This window comes from Aegilops tauschii, chromosome 2, assembly GCF_002575655.3.
Source record: "Aegilops tauschii subsp. strangulata cultivar AL8/78 chromosome 2, Aet v6.0, whole genome shotgun sequence".
Classification (NCBI taxonomy): Eukaryota; Viridiplantae; Streptophyta; class Magnoliopsida; order Poales; family Poaceae; genus Aegilops; species Aegilops tauschii.
The window spans coordinates 552,220,168-552,235,886 of record NC_053036.3 but is presented as its reverse complement, the minus strand read 5'-3'; the positions used below and the strand labels follow the sequence as shown (position 1 = coordinate 552,235,886).

The 15,719-nt window shown below is 40.0% G+C and overlaps 3 pseudogenes; all 3 read left to right on the top strand.

Annotated features, from left to right (window-relative positions):
* Positions 1 to 256: 256 nt before the first annotated feature.
* On the top strand, positions 257 to 6,201 carry LOC109737315 (B3 domain-containing protein Os11g0197600-like; annotated as a pseudogene).
* A 1,270-nt stretch (positions 6,202 to 7,471) lies between these two features.
* On the top strand, positions 7,472 to 14,303 carry LOC109737305 (uncharacterized; annotated as a pseudogene).
* A 589-nt stretch (positions 14,304 to 14,892) lies between these two features.
* LOC109737290 (B3 domain-containing protein Os11g0197600-like) overlaps positions 14,893 to 15,719 on the top strand; it is a 45,962-nt pseudogene continuing 45,135 nt past the window's right edge.

Genomic DNA, 15,719 nt, shown 5'->3' with positions numbered 1-15,719 from the left:
CTAGACACAGTTCGTAGTAGGTCACACTATAGGTCAACAATAATAATAACCTGAATCATAAACAACCCTGGTTCCATGAGGAAAGAAATTGGTTGATCTTTATGTGGTCATGCGATGATGGTCGAGCTCCTTGTGGTCATGTGATGATTACGATAGTATCGTTGATACCAGTGTTGGTTAATCAGGAGGTGATCGTGTAATGATCACAGCGGCAAGTACGATTGATACGTATGGTGTTTGTGAGATAACCTCCGCGATGAGTAAGTTGGTCCACGAGACCTTAAACATCGACTCCCTCTCATGCTAGTGCTAGCATCATCATGTTCATATCATGCGTAACATGTATATGCCATGCTCAACCTCATATTGTTCTAGTAGTATCATGTTTCTCATTGATAATAAACTTGTAAATGCCATGCTGTTGTTTGTCTTGATTGCTTTGGTTGCTATGAGCTTGTGAGTACATTCAAAGTACTCACCTGGCATGTCATGCCAGATTACAGGTGATGTCGTGAGTGATTGCTTGTCGAGGATCCCGAGTTTTCATGCTAGTATGTGTCCAAGCCAGAGTCCCTGCGGAGTGGAGTTCATCACCATTGTTGTAGTTCCGCTGCTAGCATAGAGCTACCTTAGCAGGTGTAGTGTCGTCGTGCTGCTGTAACCTTTCCAATATCAGAACCTTGGTACCCATATTATTTGTAATAAAGAGTTGTTCTATTCTATCCCAGACAGTGACGTATTCCAGAAGACTTGATCTCTGGGCTGGAATACAGGGTGTTCCGGTTCCTCTAAGCCGGGGTGCCACTCTTTTGTGTATTCATGTTTAATCCACACTATACTCAGAATCATTATACTTCCACCCTCATTTTGCTTTGAGTTTACAATTTAATGGCAAGCACATTTTCATGAGTATCTACGAGGGACAAAAATCCAATTCAAGTGCTCCCTATGGGATCAACACTTCTACTTCGTAAAGGTTGCAACTAAAGCATGCGTACTTGCAAGCCATCATCATCTATAAAAATTGGTCTTATTTTATTTTTAAAAACATAACATCATTACCAATGTAACCTTTCGGCAACACTATACATGAAAAGACTTTCACAAAAAAGTGTATTGTACACTACATCATAATGTCACGATATTGATTATATGGAAAGATAACTCTCATCGACCTCCTTTTTACACAAGAATAAAAAAACCGGTGGGGGAAATTACAACAAAACTTCTATTGGTTTGATCGACGCTCTGTAATTTCTGCTAGATAACACGGTCCCATATCAAAATATATTTTGTAAAATGTCATAAAAACAAGCATGCCTTTTTAAATACAAGTCAGTTTAGCAACCAATAGTCAAAATTAAAAATACATACTAGATGAACGTAAATCAACTTATTTTGCCTAAAGATTTTAAATAAAATACTATAGATTGACCCTCTACGGAACACCCTCAACCAACGGGCCTAAAGTAGATCCTCATTTGAAGTATTACCATTGACATGTGAAGGAAAAACTAGCGGGCCTAGAATTGGGCCTAGCGAGCTTGATATTGTTCCATTTGATGATGACGGGCCTCGAAAAATTAAGACTGGACTTTCCTTTCTTCTCCCAAGTCCCACCCCTTTCAAGACCTAGGGTTTTCCCCTTTCCGACCCCCTTTATAAACACCAAATCTTGCAAAGTCCATCGAGCCGCCGCCGCCGCAACCAACCATGTTGGCCTTCATCTAAATCACATCGTCCTCTACTCTCGCCTTCTTCGTTGAAACGAATGCCCCTTGAAGAGGTCTGATATTTAGATCCATCAAGATTTAAATTGATTCACAACGTTGGTAAGCCTCATAGTATATCCGATCTATGCTACCGCAGTTAGTTCTTTGGCCCATTGGTATGATTATGTCTCGCCTTATTATTCTATAAATCTAGTGTGCATCATGCTTTACTTATTCCCAACACAAGGACAGGTGTATCCATGTTCATTGTTCGTAAATGTTTTAGTAGAGCATAGATCAACATGTGGGATATAACTAGAGGTTTTGTTGATAAGGTTAATGTATCCGTCTTGTCACTTTGAGGGAGGGGGTATAGATTCTTGTGCAACACACAACAATGGTGTTGGTGTCATCATCGTCGCATTGGAAATTTGGCCATGTGGGAAGAATGATCTAATGCCCTATATATATGGAAGAAAGAACCCCACTAGGAAAAATATATTTTTAGTTCATAATGTTATATTTAGTTTTATTAAAATATTGCAGGTTAGTACAATGCCACATTTTCTCTTCTGATAACTGTTGGGTTACTTGTTGGGCCATACCTTTCTTGTCTCAAGACAGGGATGGTAATATATCAACACAATATGTGCATGTTTCTTGGTCTACTAAATTTTCATAGTGGAATCATCAAATTTGTAAACCTCATCAAGAAAATATTAATATTTGTTTGGCAAATCCTCTAGAAGGATAAACACGGGGAGCACATGAAGGCCTATTAGGGGATAGATCGGATAATGTATCAAAACCGAATTGCTTAGCTAGATGAATATATACAAGTGTGCAAGTGTGCCTCCACAAAAGATTACGCGTGTGGCCACTCTCTATATATATATTCCTAGCATTGATGTATGATGTGTACATGTGTGTCAAACATTTGAATAATATGAGATAAATAGTGTTCTACTTTCTTCCCCGAAGAGCTTATATGGAAATTATATTCATGTTGGTTGTTATATCTATAACAAAAGGACCTTTGTAGGAGTGTTCTTGAAAATAACTAATACACTCTGGAATAATCATTGAATAATCGTAGCAAAAATCCAAACTTGCAAAGTGTTTCATACACAGATTCAACTCTTGGGTGGAACTTGAGTGGTATTATATGCCATTGTTACCATTGGAAAGTTTTATGCTAATGTATCATATATCTTATATTGTATTGCAGAGGGAGGAGTACTTGCCATCAGTAAAGGTCCAATCATGGTACATCATAAGAAACGGTATAGCACTATGGGCCTGGTAGATAATAAGCAAAATGTCAAAGTAAAGGAAGAGGAAGATGAAAACGCGAATACAAAGAGAAAAGGAAGAAAAATAAAAATGAATGTGATAAGAAAACAGAGGAGAAGAAAAATTCCTCAAAGAGGAAGATGGCTAAATACAAGGAGGAGAAAGAGAAGAAAACGAGAGTTGTCAGGAAGGATGATGAGGAGAAGGAGAGGGAGGATCAGAGGAAAAGAAAAAGGAAATGTGAAGAATGTTAAGTCACATAAGGAAAGAGAGGATAATGAGAATGAGAAAGAAGAGCAGGAGCAGCGAGAAATTCAGAAAGAGAAATAGGAGGAGCCAATGGAGATAAATGAGCAGAAGGGAAAGGAGATTGGTAAAGAGGAAGAGGAATCGAAGAAAAGGGATGAGAAGGACCAGAATGATAAAAAAATACCCCCACTTCTTTAGGGCGTTTATATCCCGTTCGATTAGGGAACGTGTGGTAGGTTTTCTTCATCATATCAATAAACAAAGAGACTAACTAATTTTAGCTGTCCTAATTTTACCTACCATATTTTGCATGATTGCTGTGAAGATTATCTTTTCCATTGTGGTTCACTTTTAGGAATGGTGCTCTCTAATTTGATAGAGTTATATATATAGTATATTTCACCCAATAGATTCTTTGTGCAATCAGTGATTGATATGTTTCAAACATGGACTATATAATGTTTTCTGCCATTGAGAAGGATAAACGAGGTAGCATATCCAAAATATAAACTACTTCATGAAAGTTGACATCTTTTGTATTTACAAAACATATAGATTGTAAATAAAAGAGACATATGTAACATTTCTGCAAAATATAAGGCCAATTGAGGAGTGACTGATAGCTTGGATTGGACTATAGGAAGGCAAGGTTAAATGCCATATATGCATGTTTGGGTTGTGCTCGTCATGTTCACCCATTACTAATTAGTTTGTATGATGACATATGTTGCAGAAAAGTCCAATAGGATTCCACAAATACTTGGAAGAGTGTACATGAATGGTTTCCCTGAGAGGTCCAAGCAGGAATAAATGGCCCGTAGAGCTGGCTAAAATCTCCGGGGAGATACGCTTTGCGCATGGATGGAAGGAGTTCCTCTCGGACCATTGTGTCGGGTATGGCTGGCTGCTAGTATTCTATTACGACGGGCAGTCACAGTTCTCAGAGACGGTTTTCTTCCCATCATCCTGTGAGGATCCGTATGCATCTCTCGCCCAGCCGCAGCACAAGGACATCTACGTGACCAGAGAGGAAGAGAAAGGTCTCACGAGCACCAATGCATATGGTACTGCCCCCAGAAGAAGAAGACGCTCACACTAACACTAGTGCAGTTGGTACACCACAAAATAAAGCTTCAGAAGAAGAAGAGGCTGAGGAAGAGGAAGATGCATTATCAGAATCTCTGGAGAATGAGGAAGACAGTGAATCTCGCATGTGCTGCGATGATGCACTGGAACCAACGCAACAACAACAGGATTATCGACACAAGACCGATGATGGTTTTGTGGTCGGGAAGAGGGCAAGGTTCAGGAAGGTTGATGATATCATGGCAGAAGTGGACCAATCCAGCTAGTCCAAGCTCGCAAAGGGGAAAAATTCTGAAGCTCCATCTGGTGATCCAGCTTCCGAGGGAGCAGCATCAAGCGACAATTTGGCACGCAATTAAGAAGAACCCTCCGATCCAGTGATTTCAAAATAATTAATACTTCTAGTACTTTTACGTATATATTGGTATCAGATGGCTTGATGGTGTAAAATGATTCTTATACTCTTGTTATTGAGCTAACCATTGTTTGTGTGCACATCAAACTGTAAGAAGAATCGGAGCATCGTCCAACCAAGAAGTCCAAGTTTGAGGAGATAAGGTCTCCATTTGGTGATTCAGCTTCTAAGGCAGCATCATTAGGTGACAATTTTGTAGGTAATTAAGAATAACCATCTAATGGATTAAATTGAAATTAACTGTTGTGATGGATAAATTTTGTCAAATGATTCATAGGCTCTTGTTATTTAGCTAACCTATGTGCACATCCATTGTAAGCAGAGTTTGCCAGTCGACCATCCAAGGAGTCCCAGGCTGAGGGGAAAAGCTCTGCTGCTCCTTTAATTGTTTATACCAGGTCTGCTGTTTCAGCATCTAAACGAGATTCTAAAGGGGCAACATGAAGTGGAAATTTGGCAGGTAACTAAGAAGAAGCCTCCGATCGAGAATCTATTTCAAAATGAGTAGTACTTGTTTTACATGTACACACACATACATATTGGTTGAGATGGCTTAGATGGTGTGTCAGTCTTGACTCTGGTAGCTAGATATAGCACTGGTCTTGTACTATAAAATGATTTCTATCTATATGCTCTTGTCATCGAGCTAATGAACTTTGCCCGCGTATAGTTCGTAGATGTGTATTCGCGCCAGAATCCATGTGCAGGCACAAATCTTTTGGTAACAAATATGGTATGGAGGCTCAGTTCACGATGTTCAACAAGAGCAATGGTGAAAACCAACCTGGCAGAGGTAAATCTTCTTTCTTCTTTCCTTCCTGTAAACCAACCTTCTGGTACTAATTAGAACAAACTTGAAGTGAACTATCCTGATATATATAGTCTGCATCTTTTTATACTAGTTCTCATAAGGGTTACGAGAAGGCTGGGATTAACGTCGCAGAGGCGTCCAGTAACTCAAAGGGAGAAGGAAGACGCCATGGAGAGGGCGCGGAGGTTCAAATCCGTGAGGCCCTTAACCGTCAAGGCAATGAAGCACAACAATGTCTATGCCTGTACTTCATGGTAATTGATCAATTCAGTTTCTTCTCTCGAAACTCGTATTCTAAAATTGCGTTTCTCTCTGACTGATTGTGATCGACCTGCAACTGCAGATCGAACAGGTTCATGAAAACATTCCTTCCTAAAGAGAGCAGGACAATGACGCTATGGGACCCGCAGGCGAAGCCGTGGAAGGCCTGGTACAAGTACACATGCGGTGAGTGTCCCCACGCGGTGTTGAGCGCTGGGTGGGGCACACTCGCCATGGAGAACAACCTGGAGAAGTGGGACATGTGCGTGTTCGAGCTTTTGGACCAGGAATACAACATCAAGTTGCACATCCACAAGGTCTTCTTGATGATCACCCCATGTGTCCTCGCCCCAAAACCTCGCATAGATGAGTGAAAATTTGTGCATAGACGTTTTGATCTTGTGTTGTTGACAAGGGAGGCACATCGTTCCATCATGTCGTTGTTAAAACATAACATCAAGAATTATAATGTTTGTTGCTGCGACTAATTACCAGATTCTCGTTGCCCAATCCCCTTCATAAGATAAGCATGTAGTCCGTACTTTCCTTTCTTCTCCAGGTCCCAATCCCCTTCATAACCTAGGGTTTCCCGTTGCCCAATTATCTTTGTATATAACCCCAAAATCCTGCAAAATCCCACGAGCCGCCGCCGCCAACAAACAACCATCCTAGGGCTCGATTGAATCGAAGGCCCTTGGTGAGGTCTTCTAAAGATCCATCAAGATCTCAGTTTGTTCACTACGCTTGGTAAGCCCTACATTCTGTATATTCGATCAATGCTAGCGCAATTCAATCTTTAGCCACACTATTATGGTTCTCAATCGGCTTGGGATTCTATAAATCTATGGTGCATATATTGCTTTTGTATTGCTTCCCACCACAATAAATGGTGTATCCATGTTCATAGTTCTTCCTGAACATTTTAGTTCAGCATAGATCAGTGATACGTCTCCAACGTATCTACAATTTTTGCTTGTTCCATGCTGTTATATTATCATTCTTGGATGTTTTAAAATCATTTTATAGCAACTTTATATCAATTTTTGGGACTAACTTATTGACATAGTGCCCAGTGCCATTTGCTTGTTTTTTACTTCGCAGAAAATCAATACCAAACGGAGTCCAAATACAGCAAAACTTTTTGGAGAATTTTTCGGGACCAGAAGACACCTGTTGGGCCAAAGAAGTACCAGAGGGGGGCTCCCAGGGGACCACAACCCACCTGGGCGCGCTTGGAGGCCTAGGTGGGCCCTGGTGGGTTGTGCCCACCTCGGCCGCCTCCCGCACCGCCTCTTTGCTCTAGAAATACCCCAAAAATCCAAAAACCCTAGGGGAGTCGACGAAACACAATTTCAGCCACCGCAAGTTTCAGAACCACCAGATCCAATCTAGACACAGTTCATAGTAGGTCACACTATAGGTCAACTGTAATAATAACCTGAATCATAAACAACCCCGGTTCCATGAGGAAAGAAATTGGTTGATCTTCATGTGGTCATGCGATGATGATCAAGCTCCTTGTGGTCATGTGATGATTACGATAGTATCATTGATATCGATGTTGGTTGATTAGGAGGTGATCGTGTGATGATCACAGCGGTAAGTACGATTGATACATATGGTGTTTGTGAGATAACCTCCGCGATGAGTAAGTTGGTCCACGAGACCTAAACATCGACTCCCTCTCTTGCTAGTCATAGCATCATCATGTTCATATCATGCGTAACATGTATATGCCATGCTCATCCTCATATTGTTCTAGTAGTATCATGTTTCTCATTGATAATAAACCTGTAAATGCCATGCTGTTGTTTGTCTTGATTGCTTTTGTTGCTGTGAGCTTGTGAGTATATTCAAAGTACTCACCTGGCGTGTCACAGATTGCAGGTGATGCTGTGAGTGATTGCTTGTCAAGGATCTCGAATTTTCAAGCTAGTATATGTCCCGGCCAGAGTCCCTATGGAGTGGAGTTCATCACCATTGTTGTTGTTCCGCTGCTACGAGTTGTTCCGCTGCTAGCATAGAGCTACCTTAGCAGGTATAGTGTCATCATGCCCCTGTAACCTTTGCAATATCTGAACCTTGGTACCCATATTATTTGTAATAAATAGTTGTTCTATTCTATGCCAAGCAATGCCGTATTCCAGAAGACTTGATCTCTGGGTTGGAATACAGGGTGTTGCGGTTCCTCCAAGCCGGGGTGCCACTCTTTTGTGTCATTCACGTTTAATCCACACTATACTCAGAATCATTATACTTCTGCCCTCATTTTGCTTTGGGTCTACAATTTACTTGCAAGCACATTTTCATGAGTATCTATGAGGGACAGAAGTCCAATTAAAGTGCTCCCTATGGGATCAACACTTCTACTTCGTAAAGGCTACAAGTAAAACATGTGTACTTGCAAGCCATCATTATCTATAAAAATTGGTCTTATTTTATTTTTAAATACATAATATCATTACCAATGTAACCTTTCGGCAACACTATACATGAAAACACTTTCGCATAAAAGTGTATTGTACACTACATCATAATGTGACGATATTGATTATATGGAAAAATAACTCTCATCAACCCTCCTTTTTTACACAAGAATAAAAAAACCGGTGGGGGAAAATACAACAAAACTTCTATTGGTTTGATCGACGCTCTGTAATTTCTGCTAGAGAACACGATCCCATATCAAAATATATTTTGTAAAATGTCATAAAAACAAGCTTGCCTTTTTAAATACAAGTCAGTTTAGCAGCCAATAGTCAAAATTAAAAAGACAAACTAGATGAACGTTAATCAACTTATTTTGCCTAAAGATTTTAAATAAAATACTATAGATTTACCCTCTACAAAACACTCTCAACCAACGGGCCTAAAATAGACCCTCGTTAGAAGTATTACCATTGACATGTGAAGGAAAAACTAGCAGGCCTAGAATTGGGCCTAGAGAGATTGATATTGTTCCATTTGATGATGATGGGCCTCAAAAAATTAAGACTGGACTTTCCTTTCTTCTCCCAAGTCCCACCCCTTTCAAGACCTAGGGTTTTCCCCTTTCCGACCGCCTTTATAAACACCAAATCTTGCAAAGTCCATCGAGCCGCCGTCGCCGCAACCAACCATGCTGGCCTTCATCTAAATCACATCGTCATCTACTCTCGCCTTCTTCGTTGAAATGAATGCCCCTTGAAGAGGTCTGATATTCAGATCCATCAAGATTTAAATCGATTCACAACGTTGGTAAGCCTTATAGTATATCCAATCTATGCTAGCGTAGTTAGATCTTTGGCCCATTGGTAGGATTATGTCTCGCCTTATTATTCTATAAATCTGGTGTGCATCATGCTTTTGTTATTCCCAACAAAAGGACGGTTGTATCCATGTTCATTGTTCGTAAATGTTTTAGTAGAGCATAGATCAACATGTGGGATATAACTAGAGGTTTTGTTGATAAGGTTGATGTATCCGTCTTGTCACTTTGAGGGAGGGGGGGTATAGATTCTTGTGCAACACACAACAATGGTGTTGGTGTCATCATCGTCGCATTGGAAATTTGGCCATGTGGGAAGAATGATATAATGTCCTATATATATGGAAGAAAGAACCCCACTAGGAAAAATATATTTTTTAGTTCATAATGTTATATTTAGTTCTATTGAAATATTGCAGGTTAGTACAATGCCACATTTTCCCTTGTGATAACTGTTGGGTTACTTGTTGGGCCATACCTTTATTGTCTCAAGACAGGGATGGTAATATATCCACACAATATGCGCATGTTTCTTGGTTTACTAAATTTTCATAATGGAATCATCAAATTTGTAAACCTCATCAAGAAAAAATAATAATAGTTTGGCAAATCCTCTAGAAGGATAAACATGGGGAGCACATGAAGGCCTATTAGTGGAAAGATCGGATAATGTATCAAAACCAAATTGCTTAGCTAGATGAATATATACAAATGTGCAAGTGTGCCTCCCCGAAATATTATGCATGTGGCCACTCTATATATATATTCCTAGCATTGATGTATGATGTGTACATGTGTGTCAAACATTTGAATACAAATATGGGATAAATAGTGTTCTACTTTCTTCCCCGAAGAGCTTAGATGGAAATTTATATATGTTGGTTGTTAGATCTATAACAGAAGGACCTTTGTTGGAGTGTTCTTGAAAATAACTAATACACTCTGGAATAATCATTGAATAATCGTAGCAAAAATCCAAACTTGCAAAGTGTTTCATACACAGATTCAACTCTTGAGTGGAACTTGAGTGGTATTATATGCCATTGTTACCATTGGAAAGTTTTATGCTAATGTATCATATATCTTATATTGTATTGTAGAGGGAGGAGTACTTGCCATCAGTAAAGGTCCAATCATGGTACATCATAAGAAACGGTATAGCACTATGGGCCTGGTAGATAATAAGCAAAATGTCAAAGTAAAGGAAGAGGAAGATGAAAATGCGAATACAAAGAGAAAAGGAAGAAAAATAAAAATGAATGTGATAAGAAAACAGAGGAGAAGAAAAATTCCTCAAAGAGGAAGATGGCTAAATACAAGGAGGAGAAAGAGAAGAAAACGAGAGTTGTCAGGAAGGATGATGAGGAGAAGGAGAGGGAGGATCAGAAGAAAAGAAAAGGAAATGTGAAGGATGTTAAGTCACATAAGGAAAGAGAGGATAATGAGAATGAGAAAGAAGAGCAGGAGCAGCGAGAAATTCAGAAAGAGAAATAGGAGGAGCCAATGGAGATAAATGAGCAGAAGGGAAAGAAGGAGATTGGTAAAGAGGAAGAGGAGTCGAAGAAAAGGGATGAGAAGGACCAGAATGATAAAAAAATACCCCCACTTCTTTAGGGCGTTTATATCCCGTTCATTTACGGAACGTGTGGTAGGTTTTCTTCATCATATCAATAAACAAATAGACTAACTCATTTTAGCTGTTCTAATTTTACTACCATATTTTGCATGATTGCTGTGAAGATTATCTTTTCCATTGTGGTTCAATTTTAGGAATGGTGCTCTCTAATTTGATAGAGTTACATATATAGTATATTTCACCCAATAGATTCTTTGTGCAATCAGTGATTGATATGTTTCAAACATGGACTATATAATGTTTTCTTCCATTGAGAAGGATAAACGAGGTAGCATATCCAAAATATAAACTACTTCATGAAAGTTGATATCTTTTGTATTTACAAAACATATAGATTGTAAATAAAAGAGACATATGTAACATTTCTGCAAAATATAAGGCCAATTGAGGAGTGACTGATAGCTTGGATTGGACTATAGGAAGGCAAGGTTAAATGCCATATATGCATGTTTGGGTTGTGCTCGGCATGTTCACCCATTACTAATTAATTTGTATGATGACATATGTTGCAGAAAATTCCAATAGGATTCCACAAATACTTGGAAGAGTGTACATGAATGGTTTCCCTGAGAGGTCCAAGCAGGAATAAATGGCCCGTAGAGCTGGCTAAAATCTCCGGGGAGATATGCTTTGCGCATGGATGGAAGGAGTTCCTCTCAGACCATTGTGTCGGGTATGGCTGGCTGCTAGTATTCCATTACGATGGGCACTCACAGTTCTCAGAGACGGTTTTCTTCCCATCGTCCTACGAGGATCCGTATGCATCTCTCACCCAGCCGCAGCACAAGGACATCTACGTGACCAGAGAGGAAGAGAAAGGTCTCACGAGCACCAATGCATATGGTACTGCCCCCAGAAGAAGAAGACGCTCACACTAACACTAGGGCAGTTGGTACCCCACAAAATAAAGCTTCAGAAGAAGAAGAAGATGCTTTAGAAGAAGAAGAGGCAGAGGAAGATGCATTATCAGAATCTCTGGAGAATGAGGAAGACAGTGAATCTCGCATGTGCAGCGATGATGCACTAGAACCAACGCAACAACAACAGGATTATCGATAAACGTGTGGTAGGTTTTCTTCATCATATCGATAAACAAAGAGACTAACTCATTTTTAGCTGTTCTATGTTTACCTACCAGATTTTGCATGATTAATGTGAAGAGTATCTTTTCCATTGTGGTTCACTTTTAGGAATGGTGCTCTCTACTTTGATAGAGTTACATATATAGTATATTTCACCCAATAGATTGTTTGTGCAGTTAGTGATTGATATGTTTCAAACATGGACTATATAATGTTTTCTGCCGTTGAGAAGGATAAACGAGGTAGCATATCCAAAATATAAACTACTTCATGAAAGTTGATATCTTTTGTATTTACAAAAACATATAGATTGTAAATAAAAGAGACATATGTAACATTTCTGCAAAATATAAGGCCAATTGAGCAATGACTGATAGCTTGGATTGGACTATAGGAAGGCAAGGTTAAATGCCATATATGCATGTTTGGGTTGTGCTCGACATGTTCACCCATTACTAATTAATTTGTATGATGGTGTATGTTGCAGAAAATTCCAGTAGGATTCCACAAATACTTGGAAGAGTGTACATGAATGGTTTCCCTGAGAGGTCCAAGCAGGAATAAATGGCCCGTAGAGTTGGCTAAAATCTCCGGGGAGATACGCTTTGTGCGTGGATGGAAGGAGTTTCGCTCGGACCATTGTGTCGGGTATGGCTGGCTGCTAGTATTCCGTTACGACAAGCAGTCACAGTTCTCAGTGACGGTTTTCTTGCCATCGTCCTGCGAGGATCCGTATGCGTCTCTCGCCTAGCCGCATCGCAAGGACATCAACGTGGCCAGAGAGGAAGAGAAAGGTCTCACGAGCACCAATGCATATGGTACTGCCCCAGAAGAAGAAGACGCTCATACTGACACTAGAGGTACACGACAAAATGAAGCTTCAGAAGAAGAACAAGAGCCTTCAAAAGAAGAAGAGGCATAGGAAGAGGAAGATGCATTATCAGAATCTCTGGAGAATGAGGAAGACAGTGAATCTCGCATGTGTAGCGATGATGCGCTGGAACTAACGTAACAACAACAGGAGTATCGACACAAGACCGATGATGGCTTTGTGGCCGGGAAGAGGGCTAGGGTCAGGAAGGTTGATGATATCATGGCAGAAGTGGATCAATCCAGCAAGTCCAAGATCGCAAAGGGGAAAAAGTCTGAAGCTCCATCTGGTGATCCAGCTTCTAAGGGAGCAACATCAAGCGGCAATTTGGCAGGCAATTAAGAAGAACCCTCCGATCCACCGATTCCAAAATAATTAATACTTCTAGTACTTTTACGTATATATTGTATGAGTTGGCTTGATGTTGTAAAATGATTCTTATACTCTTGTTACTGAGCTAACCATTGTCCGTGTGCACATCAAATTGTAAGAAGAATCGGCGCGTCGTCCACCTAAGAAGTCCAAGGCTAAGGAGATAAGGTCTTCATTTGGTGATTCAGCTTCTAAGGCAGCATCATTAGGTGACAATTTTGTAGGTAATTAAGAATAACCATCTAATGGATTGATTTCAAATTAACTGTTGTGATGGATAAATGTTGTCAAATGATTCATAGGCTCTTGTTATTTAGCTAACCTATGTGCACATCCATTGTAAGCAGAGTCTGCCAATCGACCATCCAAGGCTGAGGGGAAAAGCTCTGCTGCTCCTTTAATTGTTTATACCAGGTCTGTTGTTTCAGCATCTAAAAGAGCTTCTAAAGGGGCAGCATGAAGTGGAAATTTTACAGGTAACTAAGAGGAAGCCTCCGATCGAGAATCTATTTCAAAATGAGTAGTACTTGTTTTACATGTATGCACACATACATATTGGTTGAGATGGCTTAGGTGTGTCAGTCTTGACTCTGGTAGCTAGATATAGCACTGGTCTTGTACTATAAAATTATTCCTATCTATATGCTCTTGTCATCGAGCTAATGAACTTTGGCCGCGTATAGTTCATACATGTGTATTCATGCCAGAATCCATGTGCAGGCACAAATCTTTTGGTAACAAATATGGTATGGAGGCTCAGTTCACGATGTTCAACAAGAGCAATGGTGAAAACCAACCTGGCAGAGGTAAATCTTCTTTCTTCCTTCCTTCCTGTAAACCAACCTTCTAGTACTAATTAGAACAAACTTGAAGTGAACTATCCTGATATATATAGTCTGCATCTTTTTATACTAGTTCTCATCAAGGTTATGAGAAGGCTGGGATTAACGTCGCAGAGGTGTCCAGTAACTCAAAGGGAGAAGGACGATGCAAATGTGAATACAAAAGAGAAAAGGAAGCAAAATAAAGATGAAGGTGATAAGAAAACAGAGGAGAAGAAAAATTCCTCAAAGAGGAAGATGGCTAAATACAAGGAGGAGAAAGAGAAGAAAACGAGAGTTGCTAGGAAGGATGATGAGGAGAAGGAGAGGGAGGATCGGAGGAAAAGAAAGGGAAATGTGAAGAATGTGAAGTCACATAAGGAAAGAGAGGATAATGAGAATGAGAAAGAAGAGGAGGAGCAGCGAGAAATTTGGAAAGAGAAATAGGAGGAGCCAATGGAGATACTTGAGCAGAAGGTAAGGAAGGAGATTGATAAAGAGGAAGAGGAGTCGAAGAAAAGGGATGAGAAGGACCAGAATGATAAAAAAATTACCCCCACTTCTTTAGGTGGAACAAGTGGCAGGTTTTCTTCATCATATTAATAAACAAATAGACTAACTCATTTTAGCTTTTCTATTTTTACCTACCATATTTTGCATGATTGCTGTGAAGATTATCTTTTCCATGGTGGTTCACTTTTAGGAATGGTGCTCTCTAATTTGACAGAGTTACATATATAGTATATTTCACCCAATAGATTCTTCGTGCAATTATTGATTAATATGTTTCAAACATGGACTATATAATGTTTTCTGCCGTTGAGAAGGATAAACGAGGTAGCATATCCAAAATATAAACTACTTCATGAAAGTTGATATCTTTTGTATTTACAAAAACATATAGATTGTAAATAAAGGAGACATATGTAACATTTCTGAAATTTTTAAGGCCAATTGATCAGTGACTGATAGCTTGGATTGGACTATAGGAAGGCAAGGTTAAATGCTATATATGCATGTTTGGGTTGTGCTCGACATGCATATGTTGCAGAAAATTCCAGTAGGATTCCACAAATACTTGGAAGAGTGTACATGAATGGTTTCCCTGAGAGCTCCAAGCAGGAATAAATGGTCCGTAGAGCTGGCTAAAATCTCCGGGGAGATACGCTTTGCGCGTGGATGGAAAGAGTTCCTCTCGGACCATTGTGTCAGGTATGGCTGGCTACTAGTATTCCGTTACGAGGGGCAGTCACAGTTCTCAGTGACGATTTTCTTGCCATCGTCCTGCGAGGATGTGTATGCGTCTCTCGCCCAGCTGTAGTGCAAGGACATCGATGTGGCCAGCGAGGAAGAGAAAGGTCTCACGAGCACCAATGCATATGGTACCGCCCTAGAAGAAGAAGACGCTCACGACACCAGTGCAGTTGGTACATGACAAAAAGAAGCTTCAGAAGAAGAAGAAGATGCTTCAGAAGAAGAAGAGGCAGAGGAAGATGCATTATCAGAATCTCTGGAGAATGAGGAAGACAGTGAAGCTCGCATGTGCAGGGATGATGCTCTGGAACCAATGCAACAACAGGAGTATCGACAAAAGACTGACGATGTTTTTTTGTCAGGACGAGGGCTAGGTCCAGGAAGGTTGATGATATCATGGCAGAAGTGGACCAATCCTGCAAGTCCAAGCTCGCAAAGGGGAAAAATTCTGAAGCTCCATCTGGTGATCCAGCTTCTGAGGGAGCAGCATCAAGTGACGGTTTGGTAGGTAATTAAGAAGAACCCTCCGATCCAGCGATTTCAAAATATTTAGTACTTCTAGTACTTTTTATGTATATATTGGTATGAGATGGCTTGATGTTGTAAAAT